This window comes from Adiantum capillus-veneris, chromosome 29 (assembly GCF_014529385.1).
Source record: "Adiantum capillus-veneris isolate H3 chromosome 29, ASM1452938v2, whole genome shotgun sequence".
NCBI lineage: Eukaryota > Viridiplantae > Streptophyta > Polypodiopsida > Polypodiales > Pteridaceae > Adiantum > Adiantum capillus-veneris.
Window position 1 is genome coordinate 62,036,151 of NC_140959.1, and position 18,185 is coordinate 62,054,335.

Below are 18,185 nucleotides of genomic sequence, written 5' to 3' on the forward strand. Positions count from 1 at the left end.
TTGCAATGCCAATCTATAAATGGTCTAACATTCTCTGCAAATTGTCACTTAGGTCCTGGCACCTTACGACTAGCCTTGCGCTTACCTTTATTGAAAGCTCCATTGTTTGATCCTTTACCACCAGTGGATGGGCGACTAGAACCAGCTGCATTGATTCTTTAGGAGCAAGCATTAGCATCCATGATAAGCTCACAAGTCGCCTTTGCGTGCATACAATCACAAAAATGTCAGGTTTTTAAAAAATTGAATGGAACATTTGGATAATAAGATACAATAATATACATACAAAAAAACAAAAGATATCGTGAAATCGGTGTAGTGATGAGAAGCGCTCCATTTCAGGAATATAAATGAGCCCCAATCACTTGCATGTCCTAAACCCTCTACGAGGATGCTCCCTACCCAAACCCGTTTTCAAGCAGATAGACAGCCAAGACAGGTGAATGATGTAGAATACAAGTATGTCAATGTAATGATGAGAAGGGCTTCATTCCAAAAAATGAAATGAGTCCCAAGTACTTGCACCACCTAAACCCTCCGTGAGAATGCTCTTTATCCAAACCTGTATCCAGGCATATAGACACCCCAGGGAGGAAACTAAATGTAAAATACAAGTACGCCGGTGTAGTGATGAGGAGCACTCCATTTCAACAATAGAAATGAGCCCCACACACTTGCACCACCTAAATCATCCATGAGGATGCTCCCTACCTAAACTTGTTTCCAAGAAGATAGATACCCAAGGGAGGTAACTATTCGTGGATTTTGGAAAATAAAAGGATCAAAGTTATCTGATATAGCTAAAGTCTATTGGATAAACCTCAAGTAGAGTTCTTAGTAAAAGCTCTATAGAGTGTGTCAAAATGGAGGGCTTGGAGGATTGGACATTGTTTATATAGTCCCCTCCAAGTATGGGGCGATGTGGAGGAAATAGCCGAGCCCGTCGGGGCCCCTTCCTAGCTTGGTGGGACTCGCCGGGCTATGTCGTTTTCCCGACAAGCATCCACAAACTCCCGATTCCAACCAGTCAATGTGAATTGGATGTTATTAACAGTCCCATGGGTGTTAATAACATGAGTTATTACCACTTCACACTTCACGTTGGAGAGGGGGAAAGGGGAACACACCTCGAGCACAAACAATTGCCTCTCTATAGCTCGCGATACTCACTGCACCCCAATCCACTAGAGTTCACCTTCAAAACTCACAAGCAATCCAATGTTTGCACACGACCATACGCATGCACTCAGTGCAACACCACAAACCGCCCAAAGATTCCGCTCTGCTCATCTTGCTGCCTTCGATTCACACACAACCTCTCTCAATCTCTCTTTGCACAACAGCCCGGGGGGGGGGGCACCTCCAACACACGCCCGAAAACGCACGCACACAAGCAGAGAAGAGTAGGGGGAAGGGGGAATTGACACAAACAAACGGCAAAGATGGCTTCATTGTAAACAAAACAACCCTTATACAACCATATGCTTCATCAGCACAGCTTCGACGAGCTCCTAAACAAGAATCGATAGCCCTCTCTGGCTACGTGTAGCACAAACTAGCCCAAAACCTCAAATGGCCGAAAAGCAATCGTCCTCTCGCACAACTACATAGGCCAGAACCCTTTACAAATGGGGGGGATCTCCTTTTATAGGGGATTACAAAAGCTCCAAAAAAAAAAAGAGTTAATCTAGCTCGCTCAGTCCAACTTGAGCTCTCATTTAGGCCCTTTTTTCCATTGCATACACGTGGCCTTATCACTTTTAGCAACCACTACATGGCATGACAACTCGGCGACTTTGCAATCACATCTCCCTCTCACTACGCGTGAAGCGCCACTGGGCCGAGTCTTGTCAACTTTCCTCTTAAACACCGCAGGTTGGCCGCCTGCACTAGCGCTAGTGGGGTCCCCCATATTGACCTCAAAAGTTTTGGACCCGAGCGGGCGCTGGCACAATCTCCTGCAGCTACCACATCATCACCTGAGAGTGCCACTGGATGCCACTGCCAATTGCGGCCACCCACCGACAACAACGCATGCCAACGATCGCACGAGGCGTTAGCAACCACGGCAAAGAGCGGCGCTCAGGTAGCAAACACCAGAACCACCACCTAAGAGAGCTCATTCTCTCGCCTTGAGACACACCACTTTGGCCACGGTTCACACTATATACGATGCCTTCTACTCCATTTTTTCCACATGTGGGGTCATTTGTATTTGCCATGTGGTAGTTGCATGTGAAAGCCCCTTCAAAGCCTTCAAACTCTCGAAAAAAACTATCAAAAAAGTTATTCTTTTGCTCCACTGCCTCCTCCCGCTATTGGTTGCTCAAAGATCCCATGATCAAGCCGTCAAGACCCATCCTGTTCCCGGCTTCCGCTTGTACAAGTCCCGCTTCATGACGACTTTGACGCACCCTCCAACCAAAGCGATCAAAACCTGGCATCACCTCACAATTAACTGAACCAACATTTACCGCGTCATAACTCACTGACCAGGCATTCAATTAACAAGCAGTCACTTCCTGCTAGTTCCATATGTTGTATATTACCCTGTCGAACCTCTAACATGGCCCAAAAAACACTTGATGGCACATTTCCGAACGCGGGAAAACTGGCTCAGAAACGGTCCCTACTGAAACTTCAAGGCTTCGTATCTTGGCCTCCGAGACTCCGATCGGTGATCTGAGAAGACTCACAGGCCTCATAATTCAAGCTCTACACATCTGTCACTTCAAATCGTCTTTAACCACTTGTCATCATCTGCCATGTGCATCTCATATCTGCAAACACCTCCATATTCAAACTTCCATATCTCACACATCGTGGCTCCATTCGATGAGCCGTCTGAACCTACTGACTCAACACTTCAAGCTCTTCATGCCCAAGCAAAAAGAACAGCCTTGTGAACATCTTTACCTACCATCCCATCTATCCCATTCTGAAGCACTACTAGTCTATAAAATCACATCAGCCACACACTTCTGTTGCTACTTGCCTACCCAGGATCTCTATATCTGCTCCAGCTCTTGGCCATGCATGTGTCGACATACATACCTCTGCTTGTGCCATCTTCTATGGTCAACCAACTTTGGTTGCACCAATGTGAAGACGTTGAATGAAATCCCTACTCTTCAAAATTTTCAAGGCACACTATTTTTTGGAAAACTCCATGCAAATCTTTGCACTAGTATTTTATCAAACTATTTGGGCCTAAAAAATATGTACGTTGTCACGTTTACAATCCAATTTTTTGGCTTCCTACTACTAGTAGAAAATTGTAAACGTGTTTGATGTTACCCATTTGAGGATGGATGGACACCAACATGTTCCTCTATGTCATACGACCTCAAAGATATATTGTGCTTGTTATTTTTCCAAACGTGCTTGGCTTCAAAAATGATTTCATAGAATGAGTCATTAACGCCAGTTCTATAACTTGACATAAAGTGTTCTCAAACCGTGTATATCTTCTTTCCCTCCAATTTGTTGCATTTATTTCTTGAAGTTCAAAAATGTCTTATTATGAGGTGGAAAAAATGGCATTTTTTAAAGGCCAAACTATATGATATATGAAGACTGGTGAGAAATTTTAAGATAAAAGTTTGATCAAATTAAAAAAAAATTGTCAAAAAATTCACAAGTCTCTTATATAAGTCTTTAATGTTTGTATAGTTAATTTATTAGATATTATTGATAGGAAAAAAAAGCTTCAAGTCCTATTTCCCATGCCAATTTTAAGTTATAAATAGGAACTCATAATTTGAAAATGTTGTGGAAGAGGCAAATTTTGAGCCTCTGGAACTCTTTTAAGAAAATTACTATCCATTAACCACAAAAAATACCTTGGTAACTCTATAAGTAAAAACCACCAAAGGACATATTTCTACCGTTCCAATCTCCCAAGAATATTTGCCCATCTTGAAATATTTTCTATGCAAAACAAGATTCCTCAACCATCATATAATTAACGTCTGAATCATCCCATTCAGGTTATTCTATATATATTATTCGTATTAGCCAAAGAAATTGAGCTTGAGCCTAGTTCTGAAGCTAATCTTTCATGAAATTTATAAAGAACGGCCATTTTATGGTGCAGAGTTTTGACAATGAATGGGCGGAGGTTGCAAGGCACAAAGTGATCACAAGCTCTGAGGAACTACTCCACAGTATCTGGTGGAATTTTTGATGAGGCAAATGCCTACTCAATGATTAGGAAATGGCATTTGAGTGCCTCGAGTTGCAATATAGCAAGGTATGACATGTTGTCACAGTTGATGTCTACTATTGGGAGGGAAGGAGGAAGAGGAAATTGCCTATTGTAGTTTTGTGGGTCTTGAAAATATGCCCCTTCTCTTCTTTGCATCAAAACATACCATCTTTTGCCTTTTGAGGCTTCGCCTAAAACTAATGTTGTCATTTCCTTAATCTGGTAAATGTAGATTACTCTTTTGCAACATGAACTTGGTTAAGCACTCATCTTTCATAAGGCTGTAGAGAGGATGTATGTAGCAGCCTGAATCCCACACTGCACCAGCTATTAGTAGAAAGTTTTAGTCCATCAATCAGACAGCTTCCAGGGTGAGAAGAAAGACAAAAAAATGGCTGGGGCCATACAAAGGTCAACTGCAAAAAATAACCATAGAAAATAGCCAAGTACTTACCTGCACAAATCTAAGGCTGCATTTCAGGAAGAAGCAGCAAAAGCTTACATACGCAGATTCCATTGGACATGCCACAAAAAGCTCCATTTTGCCCAATCCACCATATCAAGAGTCGAGGGATCCACGGGGTAGGAGACTTCAGCAGACCATGACAGTCTTAAAATCAGATATAAACCACAAAGCACTACTTGCCATAATACATGTTGACAGTGCAGCTGATTAAGGAAGCTGCGCCGCCTCAGTACAGTGGAGAGATTGAAATGCAGCTTGATCTAGACCAAGAAGCTGCCATTTTATCACAGCTCCTTCATTGAGATCGAAGCACCCCACCTCTCCATCACAGATCCCTCGACTTCCACCTGTTTTAAAAAGCTGCCAACGCATTCCTGACAGGTAGCACTTGCTACGAACTGACAGAAATTGCAGCCATAATCATTTAACAGCAAAAATCTATTCAGTTAAACCCCATCTTGGAAATCCTAAAACCTAGAATCACAAACCCTCACACTAGCCACATTACGAAAAACCATAAAACTAGCCACATTCTGAAATATCATGTTAACTAAACCCTGATCACACTCAGCAAACCCACCTTCTCACTTTCAAGTTATCCAATGGAATTAAGCCAAGGCCAGTTACTTACAATCCTCACCTATTTCATGTCAAATGCCAAGCCAATCACAATTCTTCACATCAGCTTGGGTCCCTACTCACCAAGCACTGCCATCTAGAGTTAGACACCTCTACCTGGAAGCCAGTGCATGCTCAAATCTGCAAGAGTTTTGTGCGTCACCGCAAGGCTGCTCAAATATGGGAGAAGGAGCTGAACTGCATGCAAGCAACCAGCTCAGACCACACAAGCAAGATCCCATCAGAATTAAGCTCCAGTTTCCAGATGTACAGCACTCACGTTTGTAACTCTCTGAATGCTTAAATGCATGCACACCATCTGGAGATCAGCTTCAAAGATTGGATAGGTCTTTTTGTGATGCTCCAGTTTCCAGATGTACAGCACACTTACGTTTGTAACTCTCTGAATGCTCAAATGCATGCCCACATCTGGAGATCAGCTTCAAGGATTGGACAGGTCTTTTTGTGAGTAGGCTGTGTTAACACCGCAATAGCAACAATTCAAAGTTTGTCAATCATTTTCACTCACATCACCAGATTACAGAAAACTTCCATCTTTGTTGAAGGCTTTCAGCTTTCATAAGGAATCCCAAGGTAAAACCATCATAGCACTATTTACTAAAAAACAGACGATACATAAAAATTTACAGATGTCTAGTTTGTCCATCGGTTTCACTTTCATAGATGAGCAGTTAAAGACAATCCCACTTAAAATGCCCTCATGGATTAATGACAACAGAAACACCAAAAGCAAGGACAGCTTCATGGGAAGAAAAGCCTTCAAGACCACCAAACATCCTCCAGACAACTAAATAAAGTAACAAAACAACATACCAGAAACATAATTCCAGAAGTGTTAACCATTCACTTCAGTAAATACCTAATCAAGGCAAGAATACTTTAAAAGGCTCTCATGGAATTACAATACCAGCTGATAAAGAGAAGAAGCCCTCCAAATGAAGAAAACTAACCCAGCGCACAGGTCAGGAAAGATCCCGTGCATGATCAATTCTAATCAGCCAGCCGGGAACCAAACCAAAAAAGCTGGCTTTTAACTCTAAAAATATTGTTGCACAGATCAGTATCAAAACTCTTAGGAACTGCATCCTAAAGACTCTGCAGTGCCTTGACTTAACGCTTCTTGGACACACCAACTGTCCTCCCCCGCCTTCCAGTTGTTTTTGTGTGCTGACCACGCACACGCAAGCCCCAATAATGACGAAGACCACGGTGGTTTCTGAACATCACACAAGAAATCAGTCAACTGAGTATTAAATTGTCTTCATGCTTAGAAGAACAATAATAAGAAGACAAAACAGAAGATGACAATGTCAAGAATCTAAAGCCTTGACCAGCAGGTTACTTTCACATACAGAACATAAATGTGCTCATCTAGGTTCCCCATCCAGACACTATGATAAGTTTGTTCACAACAAAGCGCGTGCAGCCCATATGAGGCACAGACCGCACCTTGCCCAGGGTTAGAACCTAAGATGCGAACATATGAACCATACAAATATCCAAATGTAATCAGCAGGAAAACAGAAATAAAAAATCAGGATAGCACCATGAGGACACATTCATTGTAAAGATCGGCACTTCCATCAACTCAAAACCCCAATAAGACACAGTAGATGTACAGCAAATTACCTGATCTTTTTCAGCCTTTCCAGGTCACTCTCAACTTCATGTCGAGTTGATTAGACACCACTTGAGAAAATCGGCCATCCTTGTAATCTTTCTTCCTGTTCAAGAACCAGTCAGGAATCTTGAACTGACGAGGATTGGCAACGATAAACATCAGGTTTTCAAGCTCTTGAGCAGACAGCTCCCCTGCTCTGCAAAAGATCAGAAAGGCTATTCACTACTAGCATTGGTGAATGCTATTCACCACTAGCACTGGTGAATGCTACTCAGTTTACCAGGAGAATTGCTTAATAGAGAAGAATGAAGAGCACCTCTTGTTCATGTCTACATCCGCTTTCTTGCAGATGAGGTTAGCAAAACGTCGGCCGATACCCTTAATAGATGTCAGAGCAAACATGATCTTCTGCCGTCCATCCACATTGGTATTGAGAACACGCAAAATGTGCTGAAATTCCTCATTTGCAACCAGCGACTGCTCTAATCAAAACAGAGAGGCTATCACTTTTCAATCAAGCAGCACTTACAGACACATAGTAAAAGATAATTGATACACCACTGACAAGATGTAAAGAATTTTAAAGTGGCAATGCAGAGACCCTCAAGTACCAACAAGGTCTACAAATTATGGACACCAAACCCAAAGTACCAACAATCCAACGTGATTCCAATACAATGTAACTGTTTTACTGCACCAAAACCTATAAACTTCCAGCTCGTATAGCATGTAGCTAGAGCTTAACTATGAATAAAATAGACGTTCACTTTTGCAGGATTGAAAAGGACTGCAACTTCCCATTCCTAGCAGAGAAAACTTGCTTTCTAGCTTTTCCAACTAGGAGCGCTCACGATACAGACTTCCTCATTGCGCCTGGACGTCGCACTTCAAGTTCTCAAGGCTCTGATCGCTATAATCAACTCAGGGGAAATAAATACCGAGAGAGAGAGAGAGAGAGAGAGACTGTGTGTGTGTGTGAGCGAATACGTCTTCGTGAGGAATGGAAGAGGATCGCAGAGTCCAAGCTCAAGGAAGAACGCTTACCATCTTCGCTCGCAGAGCTCTGCTTGCCGATTTGCTACGTGAAAGAGGATGCGCAGAATTGAACGAAAGGAAATATGAACCCTAGCATATGTAGTCTGGTTTCCCACTTGGTCGGTCAAATCGACAGCTTCCGATTCAGTGCTCAAACAGCATTGGCAAATTTTTAAAGAAGAATTGCATATATGATGATTGCTTTCTCTACAATTGTTTGAGCAATGAACCCAAGGCAAAACTCTTTGTAGTACGTGTTCTGATAGATTTCCGAGCACAATTGGTTACGAAATTAGTTGATTGTAATTGTTGTCACCTCGGCTTTTGTTGTGGAACACGAGTGAATGAGTAGGATCGATTGATAAGCAACAACAATAGCTTAGCTTGAGTTGATGACCATTGGGAAGAAGTAAGTTGTGTCCCATAGAGTTGACTATACAACAAGGGCTGCTAAAGGGGGTGATTGAATCGAGCAAAGGGTTGCAGCTTAATTTGCTTAAACCCTACTCTTTAACCTACATTGGTACTTGTTTGTAGATTGACATTTAGCCTAGTAATGTCGTCCATTCCGTCTCTAGATCGAGGACCCATCATATTGTAAATAAAGCGTAGTCAATTTTTCCTTATTTCTTCTAGTCTTGCAATGAAATGTAACAGAGTGAAAATGCTAATTATATAGTGCATGTCATGCAGAAGTGCCATACAAAAGTATGGTGGAGAGTTGGCATTGTGGTCTCTCCAAAAATTGTAAGAAACCTGCCCCGTAGCATTTATGTGTTGTGCCAAGCAAACATATAGGCATGGGAAATTGGATGCAGATAACGGACCTTACAGCATTGTCGAGCATCGATCTTTGTGCTCATCATTGCCATGCTTCTAGAAATCGTTGTTTGTGAGTTCCCATCTCTTGCCCTCTATAACTTTCTCCAAATCTCTCTCTCTCTCTCTCTCTCTCTCTCTCTCTCTCTCTCTCTCTCTCTCTCTCTCTCTCTCTCTCTATCTATATATATATATATATATATATATATATATATATATATATATATATATATATGTTTATTTTGATTTGTACCACAAACAGGAATCAAGCAACAAGTCTTACATGCCATTTTATCTCTTTGTCATTGTTGCTTTTGTAAGTCTGGTGGTAGAATGCGAATCAAGTAGGTATATAGCTATTCACCTTGCTCCAATGTTCGTTACCATCTGAATCCATTAGTTGATATTAGCTATATTTGAGGGCGTTCTATCATGTAGTCTCAAACCTGGCATCAAACCAATTTTCAAGTCAATTTTCATACTTCACCATCTTTCTATAAATCCTTGTAATGACACCATTAGCCTTTTCCACTAACCCATTTGACTAGAGATAGTAAGATGTGCTATGATGATGTAAAATATGAAGCTCTTCACAAACTTTTGTCAATAAACCTTTTTAAAATCCTATGTCATTATTGGAAACAATCTCCAAATGTGTATTAAAGTTACAAAAAATATGATATAAACAAACTTGCTCATTGTTCTCTCATTTACCTTTGCCACACTTTACGCCTCCACGCATTTAGTCATATAGTCTATAGCTAGTGAGCTTACTATTCTATGTCCTAGGTAGTTGACCCATAGCATCAATGTCCCGTTTCTCAAAAAAATCCCATAAGCACAAACTTGTAACTTCAGCTTCCAAACCAGGGTTGCCCATAGCTTGTTGCAACCTAGTAACAAGATCATTAACAAACATGGGGGCATCATCATTAGCACCTTCATGTGCAAAACCAAAGTTATCAATATTCATTCTACTATCTTGGTTACTGTCAGCCATGCTAATTAAACTTATGTATAAATTACTTTGTGCTTTGGTACCCTCAAAAACCTTAGTCTCTACTCTTCTTGACATTTGAAAATTAGTTCTCAAGTAGCCACACCCGTGGTTTAGAGACTGTCGATTGCAAAGACTAGTGGAGAGAGTCTTACATGGCTCGGTTGATTATGGCTCCTGTTGAGCTTGCTAGTAGCTCAATAATGGTTAAGACAAAGGCAAGCCCTAAGAGACTCCATTATTAAGATTATAGTTCCCAATGGTGTACCTCATACTAAGTCCTTTTCAGCCAAGAAAACATATCCATGTCCCGCTTACCATATTGCAATGAACAGGTCCAACCTTTCATGGACAACTTAAGGACCTCTCTTCTGATACCAGTGTAATGGAAATTGCCTATGAACATTGAGAATAGCGGAACTAAGAGACTATAGTGAGCATTTTTAAGAGGCTACTTTGAGAACATAGAGGGTGAACTAAATTAGTCGTAGCAACATAACCAATATACTTAATTAACTTAGCATGAATAATACTTTTTCAAGAGAGAGAGTTACAGAACTTGACAGTAGTTGAGGATCGGATTTATGTGGAGCCGGTCCCCCCTCCAATAGACTTTTGTATTATAGATTCTCCCATAAAGAGAGACTTGATACAATACAATCTTTGGTTTCCTTGAGACCTAGGTGATGCAATGAAGATGGAAAACTTCATGCATCATGAGCATAACATAACCTTTGTAAAAGCATTAACCATCCATGGCCTCAGTCCCAAGGCCTCAAACACCTTCAAAGGTGCAGAGAGCTAGTGGGGAATGAGGGTAGCGAAGAGGAAGAAGAAACATTGATATGAGAAAGAAATAGCTCCTCACTTACCATCACTCTTCTTGCTTAGCACAACATAAGCATAGTAATGAAGATGGAGAAGATGGCTAGCTTAAGCATTGAAGCATGGCTCTTGGTTGGATTTGCATTCCATAGCCAAGAGTGTTGGTGTAGACTCTCAACTTCTCAACAATCTTGGAGAAGGAGATGGAGTTCTTGCACTTTCACCAAGTAAGAATGAGCTTGTGAGTGTGTGTGAGAGAGAGTATACCCCCCAAGCACACCCCTAGCTTCCTTGGTCAACCCCTCCTTGTAGCTCAAGCTTCAATGTGATTGGACCCCTACAAGCTTAGCCAGTCACATGCTTTAGTCATATCAAGCAACCATGCTAGTATCAGGACAAGTGTCCTTCTTATCCTTCTGAGAGAGAGGGCTTGAACAAATGCATAAACAATTAATTAATAAACTAAAATCTCATTGGAATCCTTTAGAGGCCAACCAATAGCCTTTAGGTACCTTACAAGGGTAACATGGGAGAGGATATTGATATGTGTCCTTGTTGCTTCTTTAGACTAGACTTGCCTTGTGTGAGGGTGTGTGTGTGCTCTTTCATGCCCCTACAATTAGGGCTCGCCCCCCCACGAGTAGGGATCTTGATTGACTTTTGGAACACCTTAAGCCCCTCAAGCACCTTGGTTATGGAGCACCTTTAGCACCTTAGTCATAAAGCACCTCAAGCACCTTAGTCAGCAAAACATGACAAGCACCTCAAGCTTGGGTCGAATTCCCACCTCAAGCACAGCCCTAGCTTGCCTAATGTTTATGGACTTTTAACACTAACCTTTGGAGGTCTTTAATGAAGCTAACCCTAAGGTCTTTAAGCTCCATAATAGCATTGCCCTTTGACAGACCATCTCTCATTTGGACCCTTTGACTTTGGCCCTTTGTTGAGATAGATCCATAAGCACATGTCTCTATTATAACCCTTGTTCCTGTTTATTCTCCCACATTAAATGAGCAATTTAATATGAGAAAATCATTTGGCTCGGTTAGAGATTAGATTTTATGACAAGCTTCGAGTTGGAGAATTTGTTAGAATCCACATGTGAGAGCTTGACTTGAAGGAGATCAAAAGGTAAATCAAAACAAAGCCGGTGTTTGGCTTGAAGAGCTAAAGTTTGAAATCGGTCCACCACTTCAGGGGTAAGGCTACACAAGAGAGCTAGAGCAGAGATAGTAAAAGGGGCACTATGGTAGATGAGCTCAAAATCCCAAAGTTTTCTATCAAGACGAATGGCAACGGGCTCAACTTGCATAGGAGGGAGAAGAGGGATAGCATAAGAAAAAACCTTAGAGATAGATTTTTGAGCTTTATCAGAGTTTGAGATGGCTAGAGATGCTATGGATTCTCTTTCCTCGGGGTCAAGAAGATCAAGGTCAAGCAAGGGGTTAACAAATTTCTCATTATGATTGATTTCAAGGGGAGCATCAGGAAGATTGTTAATGAGGTAGAGCTTATTAACAATAGTGGGGAGGGAGGTAACGTAGAAATCCAAGTCTGTGCAATCTTGGAAATCAATGAAACAAGGAGAAAGAAGAAAATATTTAGAGAAGAGAGAAGCTTAGGAAGTTTCTTCGCTACAACTACAAGAGAAATCCAATCATTGATCGAGGCAATGCTAAGAGCAGATAAAGAGTGATTTGAACTGACCTCTTTTTTGAAGTCCAAACTTTTTATGAAAATTAGGGCCTTTAAAACAAGACAATATGCATTGAGTCCCCAAGGTGGAATTTGGAAGGTCCTTGATGTCGACATAGCCAAGTTTAGTCAAGGATGAAATCCATCCAACTTGATATGAAGGACCACCAAGGTAAGTACATGCTGATTGCTTGGTACAATTCACCATATAGTGACAATCCGACCAAGGATTGTCTCGAACATAGTGTGTGTCTTTGCTTTGTTTTTCCATCTTTACAAAACCATATAGTGAATTGTACCAAATTTTATCAAAATTAACTAGCAGACTTCACAAATGACTCAATTGTAAATACACAATATGAAAACTCGATCGAACACTACAAATTTATGAATTGATTCATCAATTGCACAAAATACAACTGGAAATCCATGAGGAGTAGGTGTGTCTCCTGGTAGGTGAAGGAGAGGTCGATACTTGCCACCATCCAAACATCAAAGCTTATTAGAATAAGCTACAATGAATGGGTAGACAAGTACCAAGTGACCCCGCCACTTGTTATCGTTGTTAAACCCCCCAGAACAACACCCTAGTATCTTGATTTATGATCAATTACAATGATAGGTTCGAGAGAGGCTTTAGCTTTTCTAGGTAAGAATTCTCTAGTCCTATAGGGTTCTATTGTTGGTGATTTGTGCTCCAATCTGGCAATTTGTAACTTGTTATTGATTGCCCATTTTCTATGGGCTAATATTCACTCTAATTCATGCAGTCATCCTTATTTTGCTTGGTTCTAGTCTCAGACAAGTACGCTTTTAATGAGAATCAACAATCATTATAATTTTATTTTACTTTTGCCAGAGTTTTGTTTTTTTTCAAGAAAATTAAAAAACACCATAAACCATTCACAACAAGTCTCAAATCACTTCAAGATAACCTTATGAATATGTTGAAGCTTCCATGTATATGAGCAAATGAAAATAGTAAAATGTAGTCCTTTTCAATAACCAGCTTAAACTTGCCCACCACTTTTTTTGTTAAACCACCAAGGAATGTTACAAGATCACATTTAAAGAGAATGCTTTTCCGCGTCAAAGAAAATAATACCCAATGATTATTGTAATGTTCAACATCCAACCCCACATCAAATACCCAAAGGATGCCATCTAAACTAGAATCTAATGCTTGCATCAAGAAAAGTATGCATTCATGTATGCGTGTGGTGTGTGTATCCGATAGAGTCAAGCCATTCTATAAAAAACCCATCAGCCGATTGCGACAGTTTGTGTAGTATGGAATCCTCAAGCAACTTATTATTGCATATAGTTATGTATGGAACCAATCAACCCCAGATTCATGAGCTTATAGGCTCATACATTTTGCATGTTTTGAATCAGCTAACCTTAGGCAACCACCCCATAAGCCTAAAAAAAAAACCGTCACCATTACTTGGTTATGTTTACCTAATCCTAATCAACAATCATTACTGTTATATACAAGATTGTGCGAGTGTGTTCACATTAATTCACGAATGAAAGCACACCCATCAGCACCAAGAAATCTACTCTTTTTGGACTAGGTAAACCCACAAGAACAATTTTGCATGCCCCATATTGGTCATCACTATTGATTGGCCATGTGTTACAGAAATGTTCAGAGACATTCTGAATTTGGTGACCACGCATGTAATTTCCACCTGATGAGAATACCAAAAACAAGCATGATACGCACCCATTCTTTTGTGTCTAGAAATTGTCAATCTCATTGCAACTGCATGCATTCGTACATGTGTGTCTTAATCCTTAACGATGTAGTTCAAGCATGAAAGCAACCGACAAGGCAAAAATTTGAAACACATAGGATTAGGGGCTCCACTCCATTTGGAATAGAAAAAGTCACTTTACACCACCCTACAGGCATCCATTTCCAAATTCCCCTAAATACCTCATTATTATTGTCTGCCTATACATCACAGAAAGAGTCGGACCCATTATGATGCATCCGATGAATGCTATGAAATATGAAACAGTACCAAATCATTAAAAATACACACACTATTCCCTTGTGTATACCATACACATATGCAAATCGGCATCGTGGCTACATATAGCCACCTATATGTGTGTTCCCTTTAGAGGTATAGTGCAAGATTGAAAGCTATACTCAGTAGATCATAAAGGAGATGTACCTTCACAAAAGCCATCATTTTCTTAGTGCATACATTTGGAGTATCTACATCTACGAGCTTTGTTAATGTCACCCAAGTGGAGTGTGAGTGTGTTGTGCACGATGAGCCAGTGCTCAAAGATGAGCCCGAATGTGTCTGTGCAATTAACAGAGTATAGAACAATGTGCAAGAGAGTATGAACGCCCATGATTATAAGCATTTTTGCTTACCCAAAGTTATATGACCCCATTTTAGTAAAGTCACTTGCCACATTTAAGTGAGGCTACTGAACTAACCATTTGAGGTATAATTGGTTGCTACTACAACTCATGGGGCCACTTAACATGTTGAATGCTACCATGTTCCCAAGAAAAATCTTAGTAAATATAGTTTCCATGAAAACCCTCAACTAGACCAATTTTATGTATTGGCACCACACCGCATTATTTGTTATTGAAAATGTCCATAAAAACCCTAAAAACATGTTAATAATGGCTTATGGTATCCCACCACTGCTATCCTTGCCCGAACGTGTATGCATCTGTCCGATCGATCTCTACATAATTGAAGAATTGTAAGCAATTTATAAGGGTTCCAATGATGTCCCATAGCAAGTGATAATGTGTGTGTATTGTGCGTGTGAGTGTGTTGTGTGTGTGTGTGTGTGTGTAGCCCTCCCCCATCCCTAGGGTAAGATACACTTAGCTGGGGGTAGGCCCACTAAGTGGACCTATTCCCCCACCAAGTATCTTGATGAGCTCAACGGTGTCATATGTGCTTGAGGAAAATGGTTGCTTTGTAAAAATCTAGTGATATGTTTTGTGATTACGTGTTTAGCAAATCCATTGTTTTCAAACATGCCAATCAGATGCAATATATCTTGATATGCTAATGATAGGTGAGAGGCATTATATGCAATTGGAAATATTTGTGATATGCATACTTCAACAGCCATTGTTTTGGGTCTATTAGCTGATGGATGTATATTTGAGATACTATTTATTGGTAGTCCATCTTTCATCCAAAAAGTAGACGAAGCAAAGTCTCCAATATATGGTCTTTCTATTTCGATTGTGTTCAAATATTTCTCAACAAATTATAAGGGTTCCAATGATGTCCCATAGAAAGTGATAATGTGTGTGTGTGTGTGTGTGTGTGTGTGTGAGAGAGAGAGAGAGAGAGAGAGAGAGAGCTAAACTTAAAAAGGGCAGTAAACTCAACTTGAGAAGCTAAGGATAGTTAAGTACACAAGATCAAGTGCTTGTAAAATGCAACTTGTTGTTAAGCATGGATACAAAGGGGTGTGAATGGAACTACATCGTGAAAGCCAAGTTCGACTACCTAATAACCATTGTATGCATGAGAGTGAATATTTCATGGAATTGGAGGTGTAAATGGAGACATCACTTGTAATCATTGTCAAAAAAATATAATTCTACACTTACCGGCTAGGAATCCTTGCTGGCTCTCTGCTCATGTTAAAAGCAGGTATGGCCCAAGAAAGTTATCAATGACCTTTGTAAAATGTTCTTGCACTGTTAGCAGTCATAAATAATCGAGAATAGATGTCACCGTTTGTGCTTATATAGCTAGTATCTTAAGATCCACCTTTGATGATGATGAAAGAAGGTGGGGACGGGTGGCTAAGATGCTGCATGCCATCAGTTGTTGATACTATGAAATGTTCATAGACTTTGCCTTCTTTTCCAAATTAGAGATATGCATAAAATGACCACTTAAATGTGCATGAACATTATTAGTGAAAAAATCCTTTTAAAAAATGAATAGTTTCAAGGGTTGGTTTGCACGTAAAAGAAGAGGGGATATCAAAGACAAAGGAATAGCTGAGGTCTATGCTCCATCTGTGGTTGGTTTTGACTCAATTTGAGAGGGTTTATGCGTGTTGTTTGAGAGTTTCTTATGATACAATTTGTGAATTCTTGAAAAGTGAGAGAGGAGGAGTCTATTGAGGTCTATGCTCCATCTATAGTGAGGGCGAGCTTTTTGAAATGGGGCCTCTAAACCCAAACCAATGGGCCTACCCTCACAAAATGTTCGTAAAGAGGTACGCACACTACTTGGGGCACCACCTTCTTTTGGGAGTGGAGAAGGAAACCAATCAAAATAACACTTGCACTCACCCACTCAAGTAACACACTTTGAAAACCCCCTTACTCTATATACACTTTGGACACTTGAACACCATCAACGATTATGCAACCCAATGCCGTGCATCAAATGAAATATGCAATTTGTGGAATAGCATTCACCTTCTCCCCATAAGAATACCCATAATACATCCAAACTCCTCCTCTCTCAAGCACTCATAAAAAAACCATGCGCACAAGACTTGCCTCTCAAACACACAAGAGAATCACTTACATCAAACTAACACACTTTGCATAGAGAGCTCAGCTCCATCTATGCAATGTCGTGACACAAATAAAAATCACCATGAGAGGTAGCCACATGCGTATATAATGAAGCAAAAGAGAGTTGGAGTGAGAAATTTCTTTAGACCAATTGAATAAGTGTGGAGAAACAAACCAATGGTAAATTGAGAATAGAACACTTACTTGATTTCTCGCACACCTTTTAAGGGGAGGACAGACACTGGCTAACCATCACGAATTGCGACACTTGAAAGTTTTGAAGATGATTTGATGATCATTACATAACCATGAGAGAGATCATGATGTATTTACAAGTTATTGAGGTGCTACAAATGATTTATTGGGTTGATGGAGTAAGAGATTGTAGAATAGAAAGAGTGGAGGATAGAATTGCACTTCCTCCAAAGAGGAGGGTTAGGAGGGAGGATGTGAAAGAGGGAGAGTTGGGGTTTTCTCTACTATTGATCAAGAAACAACATGAAGTTGAAAATATAGGTGTGTGTCCTTGAGTCTCTCCAAGGGGGGCTATTTATAGTTGTGTAGGAGTGGGATTATGCTACACTTAATTAGGGTAAGTGATTAGCCCTAATTAAGTGTCCTTTGACCACTCATTGAATATTGGACATAAAAGGGACTATTTATTCACCAAAAATATCATTTTAGACCGTGAAGGCTCCATAGGGGTGCATAATGTAGGTGGGCCCCACCATGAGGCCCTACGGGTGGCTCCTGCGGGGTATCTCAACTTGTCTGTCTTGGCATTTAGAAAGCATCTTTAGGTTGGTCCCATCACATGCAAGTCACCTTGAACACTCATTGCTCTTCTAGAAGATGAGTAGGGGAAAAATAAGATCTCACCCTCTTGATTTACTTGATTTACAGTTCCACTTTGCTGCGAATCTGACAGATTGACACTATTTTGACCATAACGTTTTACCTGTAGCTCGGAATGACATGCTTCAAAAGGCAAATTTGACCTTATCAACATGTTTGATATGAATTTGGACTATTCTTCATGCCCATGCACCAAGGAATTCGGTTTGGAAGGTCCACACTAGGCTAGGGAACCTTTTGCTTCCAAGTCTTCTTGTATGGGCCCTTTGCTTGTATGCATCCAAGGGGAATCATGCTTTTTCATAAGGCTATGATGCTTAAACAAATAGAGGAGGGCCCAATATTATTTTCTTGTGAAAAGAATATACAATTGGAGTCTTTTTGAAAAGAGAAAAACTATATGTATATTCTTAAGAGATATTGGGCCACCTATGTAGGGGGCATAGAAGACTTGTAGAGAGGGACCATAATCTTTGGTAAAGACAAGTG

At 40.4% G+C, this 18,185-nt stretch overlaps 1 long non-coding RNA gene and 1 pseudogene across 2 annotated transcripts; both read right to left on the reverse strand.

The window, feature by feature from the left end:
• Positions 1 to 3,977: 3,977 nt before the first annotated feature.
• LOC147419293 (uncharacterized) lies at positions 3,978 to 5,926 on the reverse strand. Its single transcript, XR_015187112.1, has 3 exons — positions 5,572 to 5,926; positions 5,409 to 5,489; positions 3,978 to 5,071 (listed from the first exon to the last, which is right to left on the reverse strand). It is a non-coding gene; the product is annotated as an uncharacterized LOC147419293 (long non-coding RNA).
• Positions 5,927 to 6,074: 148 nt separating this feature from the next.
• On the reverse strand, positions 6,075 to 8,125 carry LOC147419294 (small ribosomal subunit protein uS13z/uS13y/uS13x-like; annotated as a pseudogene). The gene is made up of 4 exons (XR_015187111.1): positions 7,978 to 8,125; positions 7,250 to 7,410; positions 6,942 to 7,129; positions 6,075 to 6,528 (listed from the first exon to the last, which is right to left on the reverse strand). The product of XR_015187111.1 is annotated as a small ribosomal subunit protein uS13z/uS13y/uS13x-like (transcript).
• Between the last annotated feature and the right edge of the window lie 10,060 nt (positions 8,126 to 18,185).